The sequence below is a fragment of the Limulus polyphemus genome, unplaced genomic scaffold, assembly GCF_000517525.1.
Source record: "Limulus polyphemus unplaced genomic scaffold, Limulus_polyphemus-2.1.2 Scaffold214, whole genome shotgun sequence".
In the NCBI taxonomy this organism is placed as follows: domain Eukaryota; kingdom Metazoa; phylum Arthropoda; class Merostomata; order Xiphosura; family Limulidae; genus Limulus; species Limulus polyphemus.
Genome location: NW_013665824.1, coordinates 586,198 through 602,938, shown reverse-complemented (window position 1 = coordinate 602,938; position 16,741 = coordinate 586,198). Strand labels below are relative to the sequence as shown.

Sequence of the window (16,741 nt, the reverse complement as noted above, 5' to 3'; positions counted from 1 at the left end):
ACTTAAAAATTAAATTTTCTTTCTTGCACCAAACCAGCTTTACTAAAACTGAGATAAAAACAACAAGAAAAATTCGTGTGACAAAAATAAATTAAATATATTACCACTGGGCCAAAAAATGAGACATAATCTTCAAAAACTTGTAGCGTGTTTTGAGCATAGACTAGTTAGTGAACTGTATAACGGAGGATGAAAACATAATTTTATGTTTCCATTATGATCAAATAAATTTTAGTATTAAACATTCACCAGTTAAAACAAAAGTATAACTTCTGTTGCGACATCAATTACATTTAAATTACAACAATCAGTAGGAAATAGTAATTTTTCCCTAATTAATTTTTAACGTCGTTACTCCTAATAGACTTGAGAAAAATATCGTAAAGACAGCATAGGTCCAACCTACTTATCTAATCCGATTAAATTTCGAAGGCCAATTAGTCCTGGACATTATATTGATGCAATTATTATAAATATATTTATGGGTATGCAAATAATATTAAAAACTCATAAGCTAATTGTTACCGGGGGGTCAACGGTAAGTTTACGAGCATTACAGCGCTAAAATCCGGGGTTCGATTATCCGCGGTGGACAGAATGTAGTTACCCCATTGTGTAGCTTTGTAATAAAAAAACAACAACTAAAAGTACTTGATTCAAAACCTTGAATTTTCATGTTACTTTGAAAAGAAACCAACCATTAACCTGTACTTTTGTCGATTCATTTCACCACCAGATGATGCCTCATTCTGCTACAAGCCTCAAGTGCTGGATGTACATCATGAATCGACTTGAGTGTATATTGTGAAATATACAGTTTACAAAAATACACAAAAAGCAGTTAGCCTATTGTGTAGCTTGGCACTAAAAAACAACAACAAATTTAACACGAAATTTAACTGGAAAGCTGTATGACCTCAAACAGTAAGTAATTCATGGGATAAAAAACCAAACCAAACTGAGTGATGAGAGTTCTAGTGTAACTTGACGAGTTCATTTAAACTCCAATCAGTTAAATTACATAATCAGTTAAGTATGCTATTAGACACGATTTTACAAGACCTGCTACGGTATTATTATTATTATTTATTTATGCAAACAATGAAACGCCCGTTTGATTAAAAGCGTACGTACTACAGTATGCGTAATAGAAATAATGAAAGACCTAACCAGAAATGCTTATTAGTTGTGTTATCTTCCTTGGCTCAGTGTTATCATCCTCAAGAAGAGTCTAGTTTGTTTGTGTCTGGAGGATTAGCTTTGTTGAAAAGTATTTCTTTGCTAAGTGTTCTCTTATTAAAAAAAATCCAATCCGCCACGCCTGTTATTATAAGATTCACGTTTGGTCAGCATGGTCACTTGTCCAGGTGCAATTCACATAGTTACTTATTCAGGAAGCCTCTTACATAGTATTTAGCATGTAGGTGTGTATATGTGTATTTCGATAGCTGGAGGGGGTTTGGTTCCTCTTGGCCATTCATTGGCATCGTTCCGAGGTTGTTCGGCCGCCTGCTTAAAATAAAGTTGAAACCATTGTCACTAGGGGCTGGTGTAATGTACAAGAAATTCTAGGTAAAAGCAATTCGAAAACTGTTATCAGAGGGTTAACCTCTAATAGTTTTTTTTGGGGGGGGATATAGACCTTAAGACTGAAAGACACACACACACAAAAAAGCTTTATCACCGAGGAGATGAGGCACAGATCCCCGGGATCAGCAAAGAACTATTGATGTGGTCCCTTTCCAGGTTAAAATATGAGCCTCCCCATCTGGTAATACCCATATAACAAATTCCTTGGATGCCAAAGCGAAAGTTACTTTGTTCATGTCAGACAATGACCCACATAGCTAGAAGTAACAAAATTTTCATTCCAGTAAACTTAATCTATATTTTACACATGTCGGAATAGAACTGGAAATGGTTTATATTTAACAAACAGGTATAAATTCGTATTTGTTACATAGCGATAAATATAACTGTCCTAGCAAAACTTAAAACTCTGCTCTCAAAGTGGTCTTAAAATATCGTTCTGTTCATAAAGTAAGGGTACGTATTCTTTAACACATCAGTATATTTAATGACGACGAAGTACAAAGGTACGTTATAAAATTTAGTTATTTTGCTTATTTATTCGTCTTACCAGAAAGCATTTCAACATACAGGTAGTTCTAATAACGAAATTAGACGTTTTTCATTGTAATTTTGTGCTTAGGTGTTTTTTGTTGTAATTCATTCATGCCAGACCAAACTTGTTTCTTTTGGAAGTGTAAATCTGGCGCGCCACCTATGAGACCAATCAGTAAGTTCTGTACCTACCTACTTATTTCTTATTATCTCGTGTCGGGCATAGTGTAGTAATTAGTGTTAGACACATCAGTTATCTCTTAGTAATGAATAAGGAATATGTTTGTATTATTACTTTAGCACTGTGGTAGATCTGTGGATTTTGGAGCTGGCATGCTGGGTTCCGTGCAATACCAAAAACAACAACAACAACAAAAAACATTCCCTGAACTTTTAAGCTGTGGGTGCGTAAGAAAGAGTGACAGTAAATCCATTACCATGGATAGGTAGGGGTAGAGTGCTGCTGACTGGCTTTCCTCTCTCTGATCAGCAGTCCAGATTATGGATGGCAACAGATAGCCATAAATACAGAATTATTATTATTATTTTATAAGCTCGTAATAAGTTATATACAAAATCTGCGCATTAAATGTTAACTTACTACAGTAGACTTCGCAAGTTAATTGCGTATCAAAAATCGAATGATAATTTGAATATTCGCCATCCTTTGCAATAGAACATTTGCAAATTATAAAATACAGATCTTCGTTTTTCATAACCCCTTAATTATCGAAAACTTGTTCCAAGTGTTACGCTGTAAAAATGGAAAATTCGACACATTCGCTTAGTCGTATTAACAATCAGATCTATGAGGAAATTCTTGAAAACATCACAGACCCTATGGGGGTTGTATTAATATGAAAACTGATTTGGTTGGTTAGTTGTAACTAAGAGCAAAGCTGCACAATGGGCTATCTGTGCTCTGCCCACCACGGGTATCGAAACTCGGTTTCTAGCGTTGTAAATCTGCAGACACACCGATGTGCCACTGGGGTGGGGGCATGGAAATTGAAATCCATGTTGTCGCCTTTTTTATAAAAAAACTGCATTATGTTGATACTAGTGTTTTTAATCGTAAAAGATAAACGATATGTGTTTTTATTTCTTAAAATAACATTTTGCAGAAGTGAAGCTTCATAATTTCTGGTGTTATTATTGCATTTCATTGTTTACTTTCACATTAGTAATAGCCTCTCATAGTCTGGTGGTTATGACACTCAAGTCGCAATCTATGTGTCGCGGGATCTAAACCGGGCGCCGAACATGCTTACCTTTTCATCTGTGGGAGCATTATAATGTGTCAGTTAATCTCACTATTCGTTAGTAAAATTGTAGCTGAAGAGTTAATGGTGGACGATGCGGACTCGTTGTCTCTCTTCTTGTCGGCAATTCAAAATTATAGACGGTGGCAGATAGATTTAGTATGTTTCCCATAAACAAAACAATCGAAGAAATAAGCACTGAAGTAGTTTATAGTTTTGAAAGACTCACTTCCTTTTACGTCGCCCTCTTTAGTCCGTTTTTGAAGTTAATGACCTTATATGTCAATTGCCGTTATTACAAATACGAAAGAAAAGCTGTAAAACCAAATTTTTAGAAATGATTTCGTCGTGAACTCATGTTATTGGTTTTTGCACCTTCTGAAAACACATTGCAAGACGAATAACTTCATGCAGAATCTTTTGTTTATATATGTCTTTTGACAAAAAACTACCTTAAATTCACGTAATAATAATAATAATTACCTACACGTCCAGTTGTCTATACTGGACATTATTGGATTTCTCTTGGAAACAGACTAAGGCAGTAAATTTACGCTAGGCATAAACTTTATGAGGTGGGTTAAAGTATAAACCTCGGAGGTGCTGTCCAAACAGTTGCTCCTACATTTCGGAGCACTCGAAGAAAGTACATTAACCAGGGACTAAACTTTAACAGCTAGTCTTTCACTAAGCTGTATCAGGAATCGGGAGTGGCGAATATTCACGTTTCACCATTCTACTAGTCACGGTTATGTGGGTTTGATTAGAAGCCTACATTGTCTGGACTACAAAGATTTGTTAGCCCAAAGTGGAGATAGAGATGGCCTTCTCTCATACCTGTTGATAGCGCATCCTACCTCTGTTCATCTAACTTGATGTTTGACACAAGAAGGTTATGGAATGATTTACCATTAACCATGTATGACGCGCTTCGTAAATAACTCGCTGTCAACTAGAAACAATTGTGCTAGGACAAATGAAGGGCTTTGGCAAGATGGTTATGGAATGATTTACCATTAACCATGTATGACGCGCTTCGTAAATAACTCGCTGTCAACTAGAAACAATTGTGCTAGGACAAATGAAGGGCTTTGGCAAGATGGTTATGGAATGATTTACCATTAACCATGTATGACGCGCTTCGTAAATAACTCGCTGTCAACTAGAAACAATTGTGCTAGGACAAATGAAGGGCTTTTCTGGCAAAAAGGTTATGGAATGCCTGTTCAGTTCAATCATGTAGAATGGTTATGGTTATGGTGTCCACTTGTTACTCAGGAACCTTTCAGGTTTCAGGTGGATGTGCCTCTTTCCCATCTTCCAAGAAGAAATCCACTCAACGGCGAGATTCTTTCTGTCTGAAGAAGACATTCCACAGATAATTAAGTATTTCACTATGTTATAAACAGCTATTATTTATTGTAAATTTATTATAAACTCAACAGTGTTGCTTCCTCTGTTGTTATTGAACTTTAACACTGTTCTCTGAAGTGACTTTGGGTTTTACTATTGCATATTAGCGTCGTATGTAATTTAAATCTGTTTGACGTAATGAGCCTGAAATTAGGTCGAAGGTGACCCACAGCGTGACTGGGGGTTATTATTAATGGACCGTTCTTCATTTTAGACAAAACATTGCTGTTTAGCGTATGGTAAATAAAAAAAATACCAACTTTAATATTTTATTCTACTCTACATATATGTGGAATATAAGACGTGACAGGTTTTAATTATCTCTACTAATCGCTCATGCTTGGATATCATTCTGGTGGATCATTAATTAGGTTTGTATTCATACTTTGATATCTTCAAATAGACAGTGTACTAAGGTCAGCTATGTGAGACGTATACGTTGTATATAGTGTTTTTGAAATCACCGGAAGTACTGGGTGGAGGACAGTAACATTAAGTTAATGAAAAGATAAAGAATAACATAATGGCTATCACATAATACTTAAGTTTATATTTAGTTATGATGTCATATAAATGACATTTTCCCAGGAGCTTCACACATATGCTGGAAAACTATGGACTTTGACTGGACGTTTGATTCATGTTATGACTGAAACACACATGGCAAGATGTAATTCACACACCAAGAGTATTCAGTCTTTTGATTTATTGAGGCGTCTGTGTTTAATGTCATCTGTTTAATCATTAGAAGGAAGTCAGTGTTACTGTAAGTTTAGAAGCATTCAGAAGGCTCTGATAACACGCGTACATATGGCAGTAATACTATCTTTTGTAGTTCTTAGTTGCTAAAATAAATCTACGGTCGGTTGTTTATTGTACAAGCCATTCCAAAGACCACCTTGTATTGATAACCTCTTTTGGTCATCTTGTCATTCACACATTTTGAGAACAGAAACAAATGAGATCCTCCCCTCTACTACCGAGAATTACTCCTTAAGATCTATGTTTACTTCCTTTTAAATCTGCTTTCTCTCAATATTCTTTAGAAGCAGACTCGCTCTCTTCATGTTCACTTCTTATATTAAGATGAAAATGACGTGTGTGTGTGTGTGTGTGTAGACATGATATTCAGTAATGTAAATCTGTTTCAAAATTTAATGCTTTATTTGTGATTGATATAAAACAGATAATTATAGTTTTTGATAATGAAGATATAGAATAACAAATATACAAGTAAGTTTTTAAAAGCAGGGTAATGCAATATTTATTATGTATACAACTCTTAAGGAAAGATAACAGATAAGTGTTATTAAACGAGCTACCAAACTGAAAAAAATATTCTATAAGATGATAACAGTATAATTCTAAGAATTTGTAGGTGGTAAAGATGTTTTCTAAAGTCATGCAAATCCTTTTATGTAATGAAATAGTTGAACGAGTTCTTTGATATGGTTAAATACTAATTTAAATCACTATAAATCTCTTTAGAGAAAAAGTGACGTTAAATTATAACTATGGCTTTTCGTGAAAGAATTTCTTGTTAGACTTCTTTAAACATTTAAAAAAATGTAATTTTTTTCCCATTTAAACTACAAAATTTCCAAGTTTGTATATAACTAGGACTTACCAACTCTGTTTTAAGATGTACCTATATTCGAATTTATAAAGGCTAAACTACAAACTTAATTGCTATACTTTTTTAGTCCTTTGACAGTAAGTTTAAATTAAGTTGTAGTCTTAGTACTAACCTGCTAAAATACTGTTTTGCCTCCAATTGTAAATGAGGCATTAAAGTCATTCTGTGACTTTTTTTTTGTTCCTCTCTAGATAATTGGACTTTATCTCCAGAGAAACATAATTTGTCGAATCTGTTGGTGAAACCAAAATCCAGAAACCTGTAAAAAAGTTTAATTTAACCTATATAATTTTAACTGCTCATTTCCAGACAATGAATTTAGTCGTAATTGAACTCCCGTTGAAAATGTTTCTAGTAAAAACTAAGTATTGACTATATATATATACTACTTGTCCCTGGTAGGTTTGTTCTCGTTTTTCTTAATGTATGCTGAGACGAGTGTATGCAAATCAAAAAACCAGCTGACAAGCTCGAAGTTCTTGAAAGAGTCGAATACATTGTGCCTTCTTTTTTTGTCAACTTATTTTCCTCCTTTCCTATATCGTCCCCTTGTGGCACAACGGTATGTCTGCGGACTTACAACGCTAGAAACCGGGTTTCGATACCCGTGGTGGGCAGAGCACAGATAGCCCATTGTGTAGTTTTGTGCTTAACTAGAAACAAACCTTTCCTATAATGTCCCACAAAATGATTTTCTTTTTCATTTTTGAGGCCGCTTACGACCGTTGGGTCACCTTAGATGCTAATGTGTCATCGGTGATTTTCGGACAGATTTACCTGGTGACGCCCATCTCCTCTTCAGGTAGTCCTCCTTAATTTAGCAGTTAAAGACTATAGGGTAGGCAGCTGGTAAACGCTACCAACCACACGCTCTTGGGCTACTCTTTTACCAACGAATAGTGGGATATACCGTCACATTATAAAGCCCCCACGGCTGAAAGGGTGAGCAAGTTCGGCGACGGGGATATGAATCCGCGACCAATAGATAAAATGGAATTACATTTTCTATATAAAAAAAAAAAACATTATTGCTTAACCCAATCAAAAGTCATTGACTAAAGGTCATTTTTATAAACGTTAACATTTGAAAATATTGGGTATTGGTATTGTCAAGCTGAGCGGCATTTATGCGCTTAACGAAAAAGTCAGAGCACCTACAAGGTTTAATATATTCTATCCAAATATTGTAGCTATTGATCAAAGGGAAGACAGCCAATCAGCAGCATCCGTTGCAACAAGAGCTGTGGTTTGCTTTGAGCTAAATTACGGGATTAATTGTTATTCTTATAAGGCACTCTCAGCTAAAAGAATGGAGATGTTGAGCAACATCACGACGCACACTTTCGATCTTCAGATCAGCATGCTAACCTTTACACCACATCAAGCCCAACAACATTTGAACTATCTGTTGAAGACGCTACTCTGAAAAGAGAAATAAACTTCTGTTGTTGAGGTAATAATGCAATAACTCTTTTTTTTCTATACTGGCAATACCAGTCACTCTCCATTTCATATATAATTTTGCTTAATTGTAGGTGTAATGGACCCCACGTGGAAACTAGGTTCGAATAGCTTTATGCTTTGTTTACAAAGAAACCTTGCCGTTAAAATAGAAACGCCTTCACCAAGGACGGAGTGAAGAGTTTCATGGCTTAAGTAGTTAGTGCTTACGATAAAGACCCTGTAATTTTAGATATAATCCACCGAGATTATCCGATAAGAAGACGGCGCATACAATGATCACGTATTTACAGCTCATTAAATGTTAAGTTTAAGAAGAAAGGAAGATTAATCTCAGTCATTAAGGAAATAGAAATTTTAGTCTTACTCTAAAAAGGAATGTATTCATAGGTCATGAAATGTACATTGGCAGTATTCACACACGCACTACAAGTGGGCGGTAACATATGTACTAAAAAACACTAAGAAAAACTCGTGCAAAAAGAAAAGAAAAAAATGCATAAAACTGTAAATGGTGTAACAGTAAATACAGCTACAGTAATATATACCACCAAAAAAGCGCTGGGAATATCCCATTTCATCAGCATACATCACATGTATATGAAAGAACATTAAGGCTTGCAAAGTGTATCACTAGACAGGAGGTGGTTGGATCTGGATTGTGATCTGGTCGTGTCGTTGTGCGCGACCTTGGAGGGATAGGAGGGCTGGTGGTGGGTTTGGTTTGTTTTTAATTTCGCGCAAAACTACATGAGGGCTATCTGAGCTAATCCCCCTAATTTAGCAGTGATATATTAGAAGGAAGGCAGCTAGTCAACACCACCCACCACCAACTCTTGGGCTACTCTTTTTGCCAACGAATAGTGGGATTGATCGTCACATTATAACTCCTCCGCGGCTGAAAGGGCGAGCATGTTCGGTGACGGAGATTCGAACCCGCGACTCTCAGATTATGAGTCGAGGTCATGACAGGTCAAGTGGGGGTGGAGACCAAGTGCTTAAACCTATAATCTCTGAGTCATACTAACGTTCGCAGTCTGAGACCATTTGTAGATAATAGCCGACATTATTTTTTGTGGTAATCTGATGACTCCTTATACCTCCCGCTTTGAACTTGTCTGGGATTCCTAAGACTACTCGCCCAGTTTGGTAAACTTAAATAAGGTCCTTTCTCCCATATTTTGTTTGGTATTTTCAACATTCAGGCATAGCCGTTTGTAATTTAAAACAGTCGCCCAGAGAGAGAGGGAAACCAGTCATCAGTACCCACCGTCTATAAGGTTTCTTTTAACCGAATAGCGGGATTGACGTTCACTTTTTTGTGAAACATGTTTATCAATATATCGCGGGTTCGAACTGTCGACTTTTCGATTCACAGCGCAGCACGCTAATCTCTAGGAACACGCTCGTTCCGTCCCCTATATAGATAGTTGTTATATATACCATTATAACAGCCATCTGAAACAATAGTATACCAGATAGTTATAAAACTGCGGTCTAAAACATACTATGAATACATAAACGGTTATAAAAAAATAATATGTTATTTGTTGGATCAAAACAGAATTTGCACTTGTAAAAAAATCATTTACAAAATATTTAAAGAAAAATTATTAAGCACATTTTGATATATACTATAATATAATTTATATAAACCCATTCAGTATAGTTTTATATTGTTCTATATATAAGCTATATAAACCCATTCAGTATAGTTTTATATTGTTCTATATAGAAGCTATATAAACCCATTCAGTATAGTTTTATATTGTTCTATATATAAGCTATATAAACCTATTCAGTATAGTTTTATATTGTTCTATATATAAGCTATATAAATCAATTCAGCAGAGTTTTATCAGTATAGTTTTATGTAGTTCTATATATAAGCTATGTAAACCCATTCAATAGTTTTATATAGTTATAAGCTATATAAGCCCATTCGTAGAGTTTTATATAGTTCTTTGTATGCCATGTTAGTACTGGCTATTACTTTAAATTACTTTCTGTAATAAACTAAATTCGTTTCATATTCCAAACTTCTCTTATCTGAAGCAATCCTATCTTGACCTTGAACCAGCACCTTCAAACTATTCCAGTAAATATCAATTATAAATATTTTCTGTGTTCTTGTGGTATTGTTTGGCCATTGTACTTGACGTTCTAGGTTTTTTGATCAAATTTCCCATGTAAGTACGAAGTAGTTTTTATACCCACAGTGTAATTGGTGAGAACTTGGAGTCTTGGTTTATCTGAGCTTCTGAAGAGGTCAAAGTCACATTCAGAATGTAGTACAGTCTTAGTTTAGAAAAGAAAGTCAAATGATCGGTTAGTGTTTGCGTTCTGGGCTCAACTAAAATGTAAGTTCTGTAGGAACTGGAGTCTGACGTGTATATAAAACAACCACATCATTTTCTTCAGTACAGGTTGTTTATTGTTTACTTTACATACCTTGCCAAGCAACGCACTGACTAGCTTCATACATTTCTTTATCACTGTACTTCTTACAAAGTAAATCCTGAGTTATTCTGGTCTTTACGGTTGTGACGTATTTGTGCGACTCTCTCCTATATCATGTCCATAAACAACTACGGCCAGTGAACTGTAATTCGACTCGAAATATTTTAGGTTTAAACACCTCTCTCGACTACTGAATATATTCTATAAACCTTGAAAATTTTCACCTGTGTTTGATGAATGTTGATGGAACGTACTATATCCAACGTTTTTAGGGTTACGATTATCGCAGCTATTTGGCTGTTATATCTTTGCAGTTTTTTTCCCCTACAAGTTGCATAGCTTAAGTATGAAAATTTAATTTGCATTATTTTCATTATTGTATTATGTGCTTTTTTCATCCACTTTCAGCGGATGGATATATACATATCAAAGTTGCTTCACGATAACAATAAACTGTGCAGACTGTGGATAGGAGAGTATGACTTACAAAAATTTGCTATACATATTTATATATAATATACAAAATAAAAAACATGGTACCCGATTGTTTTCAGAACAGAGTAAGTTCTTATTTAGGGGTCGGAAGGAAGTTCCTCCTATCTTTTATTAGAGAGTTTCTTCTTTTCTGTTTATTTGTTTGTTTGCAATTAAGCACAAAGTTACAGAATGGGCAATCTGTGCTCTGCCATCCAGAGGTATCGAAACACGGTTTCTAGCGTTGTAAGTCAGCAGATATACCGCTGTGCCACTGAGGAGGGCCTTCTTTTCGGATTTGTTTAAGTTTTAATCTTACTCGTGATTTCTTGGTTTACCAAAGTCAAACAACGTAAGAATTTCAAAATTTATTAAGTTTTCTTGTTTGGTTTTTATAAATTATTCCAAGGTATGATCATTATAAATTATGTGAAAAATATGTTAATAATTCGTAATTAAATATGATATTGCTAAACAATCGTGTGTTAAAGCGACATCTAGCTAGGTTTTCAATAGTCTGAAAGGTTATAGAACAATGCTTTGGCATGCTAATAAGTTCTCATGTGGGTCAGCGGTACGTTTACGGATTTATAGAGCTTGAATTCAGGATTCAATTCCACGCGGCGAACAGAGCGCAGATAGCCCATTATGTAGCTTTGCGCTAAAACAAAAACAACAATAACGAATCAATAAGAAAAAAATTAGCAGAATAATGAATAAAGTACAGTTAAGGCCGCTCGAACTGCCGGAACAATGAATTCCATTATCAAAACTGTAGGGGCAGAGGAGGACGTGTAATACCGCTCTTACCAACTCCAGCTCCTAGGCCAGTTTGTTTGATTCTAATACAGTGTTCCATGAGGTCAAGAGCCCGGCTGTTTGATCGCCGAACAAAGAGGGTTCTGTTTAATACAATCTGTGGAGAAAGGAAGGGTAGGGAAGTATCGGATCATTAAATTATTATTAGAATACGTGGAGGAATTCTGCAATGGATTTGGAGTGTATATATCGAATTTCTTCAGTGACCAAAGCTGTTCTGAGAAAGCGTAGCGATTTTCTTTTTTTCATCAAAACAAGTATTAAACATCACTTATTAAGTTTCGTTCCTCTCTCTCTCTCTCTTTAATATGAGTGTTTCGACAGGGTATGGCTATACCTAGTACACTCTCTACCGGAACTTGTAGGTTATTAAAGGTGTTGCATTCTTATATACGCATGATTCAAACCTTTAATTTTTGATTTTTTCCGCTCTTTAAACTTAAAGCAGTTTTGGTGACATTACCAATCAGTATTATTAACATTAGAACTTAACTGGAAAAAAGCAGGCATGACTTTTAAACACTATTGCTATCCAGTTACTTTTAAAGAGTTATGCTGCATGTCTTAATATTGGGTTTGCCTTCATAGAAACATCGAATAGAAATGTTAATACTATATATTTTTGTTGAATGTACAGGATAAAGTTGTTGACTCATGTTTTCCAGGAATTTTTAAAGTAGCGATTACGCTGGAGGGAGTTAGCTAAAGTTATGCCTTTAAATATTGCATAGATTATATTTTTCGAAGACGTTTAAACAATACCATCAACTTAGAAGCTACCATGTTAACAGATTACGTGTGTATGATAATGATAAGGTGATAAACGAAAAATAACGAACATTTCCCTACGAATGATGTATTTTCAGGAGAATGTAAAAGTATACTTTTAACTCGTATCCCAAAAAATTTAGCAAATTAAGGAGATTTAAATACGAGGTGAGAAAACGTACGTTTCGTATTAGATCCCCATTTGGTGCTATTCACATGATCTAATTAACATGATTTAAATACGGAAAATATTTGTTCTTTGCCATAAGAAATATAAAACAAAAATAGACAAAATACTGAGGTGTTTTTGTGAGGTGAGAAAACGTACGTTTCGTATTAGATCCCCATTTGGTGCTATTCACATGATCTAATAATGTGGCTCGGTGATTTTAATCAAAGAGAAATTTAAAACAGTCTGTATTTTGAAGAAATCCTAATTTCTGGTAAGAAACGGTGTTGTATTTTCCTTTGGTCACTTTCTGTTCAAATATTTTTATTGCAATTAAAAATGCTAACAATTTTGGAACGAACTATAGGTTTTTATCAAGTTTCGGAAGAAACAAACAGTTCTACTTCAAATTGCTCCATTGGCTAAATTTCTGATTTGTTTTAACTTGTCTATTAACGACTGCAAAACATAAAACATATTTGAAAGAATGAAAATAAGATATTTCTGTCATAATTCACATCACTCAGTGTTTAAGTGGAAAAAAAAAAACACGGTCAAGCATATTGGTGAACATAACTGCTTTTATATGAACAAAATAAGTAAAAAGTTTTTTCTACTGTATTTAAATTAGTCGAATATTAAACAATATACATTTGGATGGGCTGATTTAAAATTAGTAGTTTTAGCTTAGTGTGCCGATTTAGCATGATATAAATCTCCTACACTGACATGATCTTGTGGTTATGACGAAAAAAAACAAAAAAACGTGAACAATAAGAGTACCAAATAGAAAGACCGATTACATGACTTCATGGTCTCGCACACTGGTTAGTTTTACGTTATGAATATTATCATTACATTAATCTATCATTATTTAACTCCTAATGACTAATTCTTGAACTAAACCTTATTATCATCCTAGTGAAATTATTCCACGTAAAATATTTTGCTTATAGATATAGTGCACATAGAAGCTCTGATGACCTCTCGGCAACATGATACTCTTCTCCATGGAGAGATATGTGATCCTAACGTTAGTTTTCCAACCCATATGATCCACTTGTTATAATGGAAACTTGGAAATCTATCAGGTGATGCTATACCTTAAACATATTCCGTTTCCTCTCTATTTTTCTACCCCTCCTTTCTTCTACGTATCTCTTTTTTTTATAGACAACAAATATATCCTGAGGGTTTGAAGTACAAAGAAACAGAGGAAAACGATTGTTAACCCTTTCATTTTCAGATTTTATCATACTGTAGCTGCATTTTTTTCTTTGTTCATGATACTATAGAATTAAAGCACTTATTCATTCCACATTTTTCATTTTATTTTACTTAAATTATAAAGTATGTTTTTTTTCTGTTTTGTTTTAGAGCAAAGCCACATTAAGCTACTTGCTGATCCACCGCGTTAACTCAAACCCCGGATTTTATCGTTCTAAGCTCGTAAACTTACCGCAGACCCATAGGGGGAGGTGACAAAAAATTATATCGTTCTAGCCTGGTCTACAGTACAACGTTGAATCTTGATTTGTCAACAGACAAGTTTCGCATTCTTTAAGAACGAGCTATCCAACGTATATTTGTCTCATGGCACATTTACTCAACAGTCAATATTTCTCTGCTTTCGAATAATGATTTTTATTAACTAGTTATTAAATAGTCAAGTGGCCTGACGTGGCCTAGTGGTTAGCCTGCCGGACTGTAAATCCAAGGGTCCGTAGCTTGCGCGACGTTGCTGCAAAGTTGCACTCTGAATTTTGGAGCTGTGATTGCGTTATGACATCAGTGAGGGTCAAATTCCAATATTCAATTAGAGTAGCTCAAGAGTTGGCAGTGGGTGCCGTTGTTTAGCTGTCTTCTCCTAATCTATAGTTTATAATTAAGGACAACTATCTCAAATAGTCTTTTTGTAGCTTTACGAGAATATCAGAAACAAGTAAAACACACACACAAACAAACAAGTTAATCAATTAGTTATCGTTTTGTCACAATTTGTAAAGCATATTTAAACACAGCAATTAAGAAGGAAAACTAAAAGAGGCTGCAATTTAAAAGTAACAATGCGAGTGTAAAATCATAGTGTATCTTACATTTATATAAAATTTGAATTACCACTTTTCTTTGTAATAATAAGATTCATATTTCATGACTATTAAAACGTAAGATGATACAGAAGTAAATTGTTGTTCATGAAGTGTTTTGAAAAGTTCTACGAAATAAGTTCCGTCATCGGGATGCTTTAGATTTACTGTGAGCCTTACGGACGATAAAAGAACTCGGTTTAAATGATTTTATTATTTATATAGAAAACGTAACTGAGGTTTGTTAACTGGTCTTGTAAACCACCTAACGTTTTCTTTTCCCCTTATGGGCTTTTTCACGATGTAACTGTGTCCTAACTCACGTCCAATTATGTATATTTATTATTGTCTGTAAAAGTAATGTGGGAAGTACCATATTCAACCACAGCGGCCGACTGTTAACTTTACGGCCCAGTGATTAATGAGTGGTTGTCAGGAATGGTGAATGAGCACCTTTGAATTTCTTGCGTTTATTATTCTTACAGAGCTTGTTAACTCCGTTTATAGAAAGCTTTTAAATATGTCGTGGTTACCGACGAATGGGCCGATGAAGGCCACAGCGTATAGTTAACACAAACATAAAACTTCTAGCATGACGCCACAGTCAAAATGACGAAGGAGGATGAATGGGAACCATTCTCAATTGTCCAGTTGTTTAATTTGACAACACTGAATAGAAAATCTTGTAATTAATTAAAAAGGTAATTTTGCTTAATCATTGTTCACCTACATTTTTGGGTTGTATTAATCAATATAGCCTGTACTTCAACCACTGGAAATTATGCATTTTACATGAAACTAAATTTCATTGTAAGCTTGAGAATTACAATAAAAGTCAGAGATAAATATGATCTAACAGTAGACTACTAAAATTTCAAGGAGTAAATAATGATCAGTGTGATCAGTTTAGATGTGTTAGGATGGTTAATTATTTTGTTTACAGTTTTCTAATAATACTCCCTCGACAAAATCAATTCACTTATTATATGGTGTCCTATTTACAAATTTCCGTGGAGAATAATCTACCAGAATCTAAAATGTTGTCGTACAAGAAAGAAGCATTAAAGACACCACTAACAATCTCATGTGAACCAATGTAAGTTACATCACTTTCATTGTCGCTTGGTTTTCAAACGTATAAAATGTTATTCACTGCTGACCTAACTTCTAAGGCTACAACATTTTTCAGCGTGTCTCAGTGGATGGGAGTTATTTGGTTTGTTTCAGAATTTTCGAGTTAACATAAAGGGCCACCTGTTAGTCAATAGTACCCACCGCCACGTTTAACCGAAGAGTGGGATTTGATCATCACTCTTAAAGCGCACCCACGAACCCAAACAACAGAACACGTTTTTTGCTGCAAAGGACCATGGACCATGAACCTTTTGGTTTACAGTCTGAGCACGCTAATCACTAGACCACGCCCGACGGAGCCATTTTGACATTTCAGTTTGGGTTGTGGAAAAGTTCATGGCAATTACATACGCATGAAGCTCAGAATAGTCAATTTTGACTATAAACTCTACACAGAGTCTTCTAGTGATACATGAGAGGAAGCGAAAATAAGTTTAATATTGAATTAAAAGTGTAAGGTTACAACCTATAAATAAATGAATTATAAGATCATTAATAAGCAAGTTGCTGTCACTTTTTGGTTTAGCGGTAAGTTTGAGGGCAAAAACGCTAAAAACAGGTATTGGAGCCCTGTCTTGGGCACAGCACAGATAACTCCTTGTGCAGCTTTGCATTTAACAAACAAATTATATTATTATCAAATATAGAGCTGAATTTGAAATAGACAATATTACAGTGTATGATATTTAAACACATAACTTAGATGGATACATAGAAATTAGCATTGGCTTTGTTGATACAAACTACCTTTAATAATCGGGATATTTTCTTTTTATTTGATTTGTTTGTTTGTTTGTTTTTTGAATTTCGCGCAAAGCTACACGAGGGCTATCTGTGCTAACCGTCCCTAATTTAGCAGTGGAAGGCAGGTAGTCATCACCACCCACCGCCAACTCTTGGGCTACTCTTTTACCAACGAATAGTGGGATTGACC

At 34.9% G+C, this 16,741-nt stretch overlaps 1 protein-coding gene across 3 annotated transcripts in view; it reads left to right on the top strand.

The window, feature by feature from the left end:
* The window catches only part of LOC106478468 (glypican-6-like), a 44,337-nt gene that overhangs the window by 2,997 nt on the left and 24,599 nt on the right, over window positions 1-16,741 (top strand). The gene's annotated exons all lie outside the window — the stretch shown is intronic.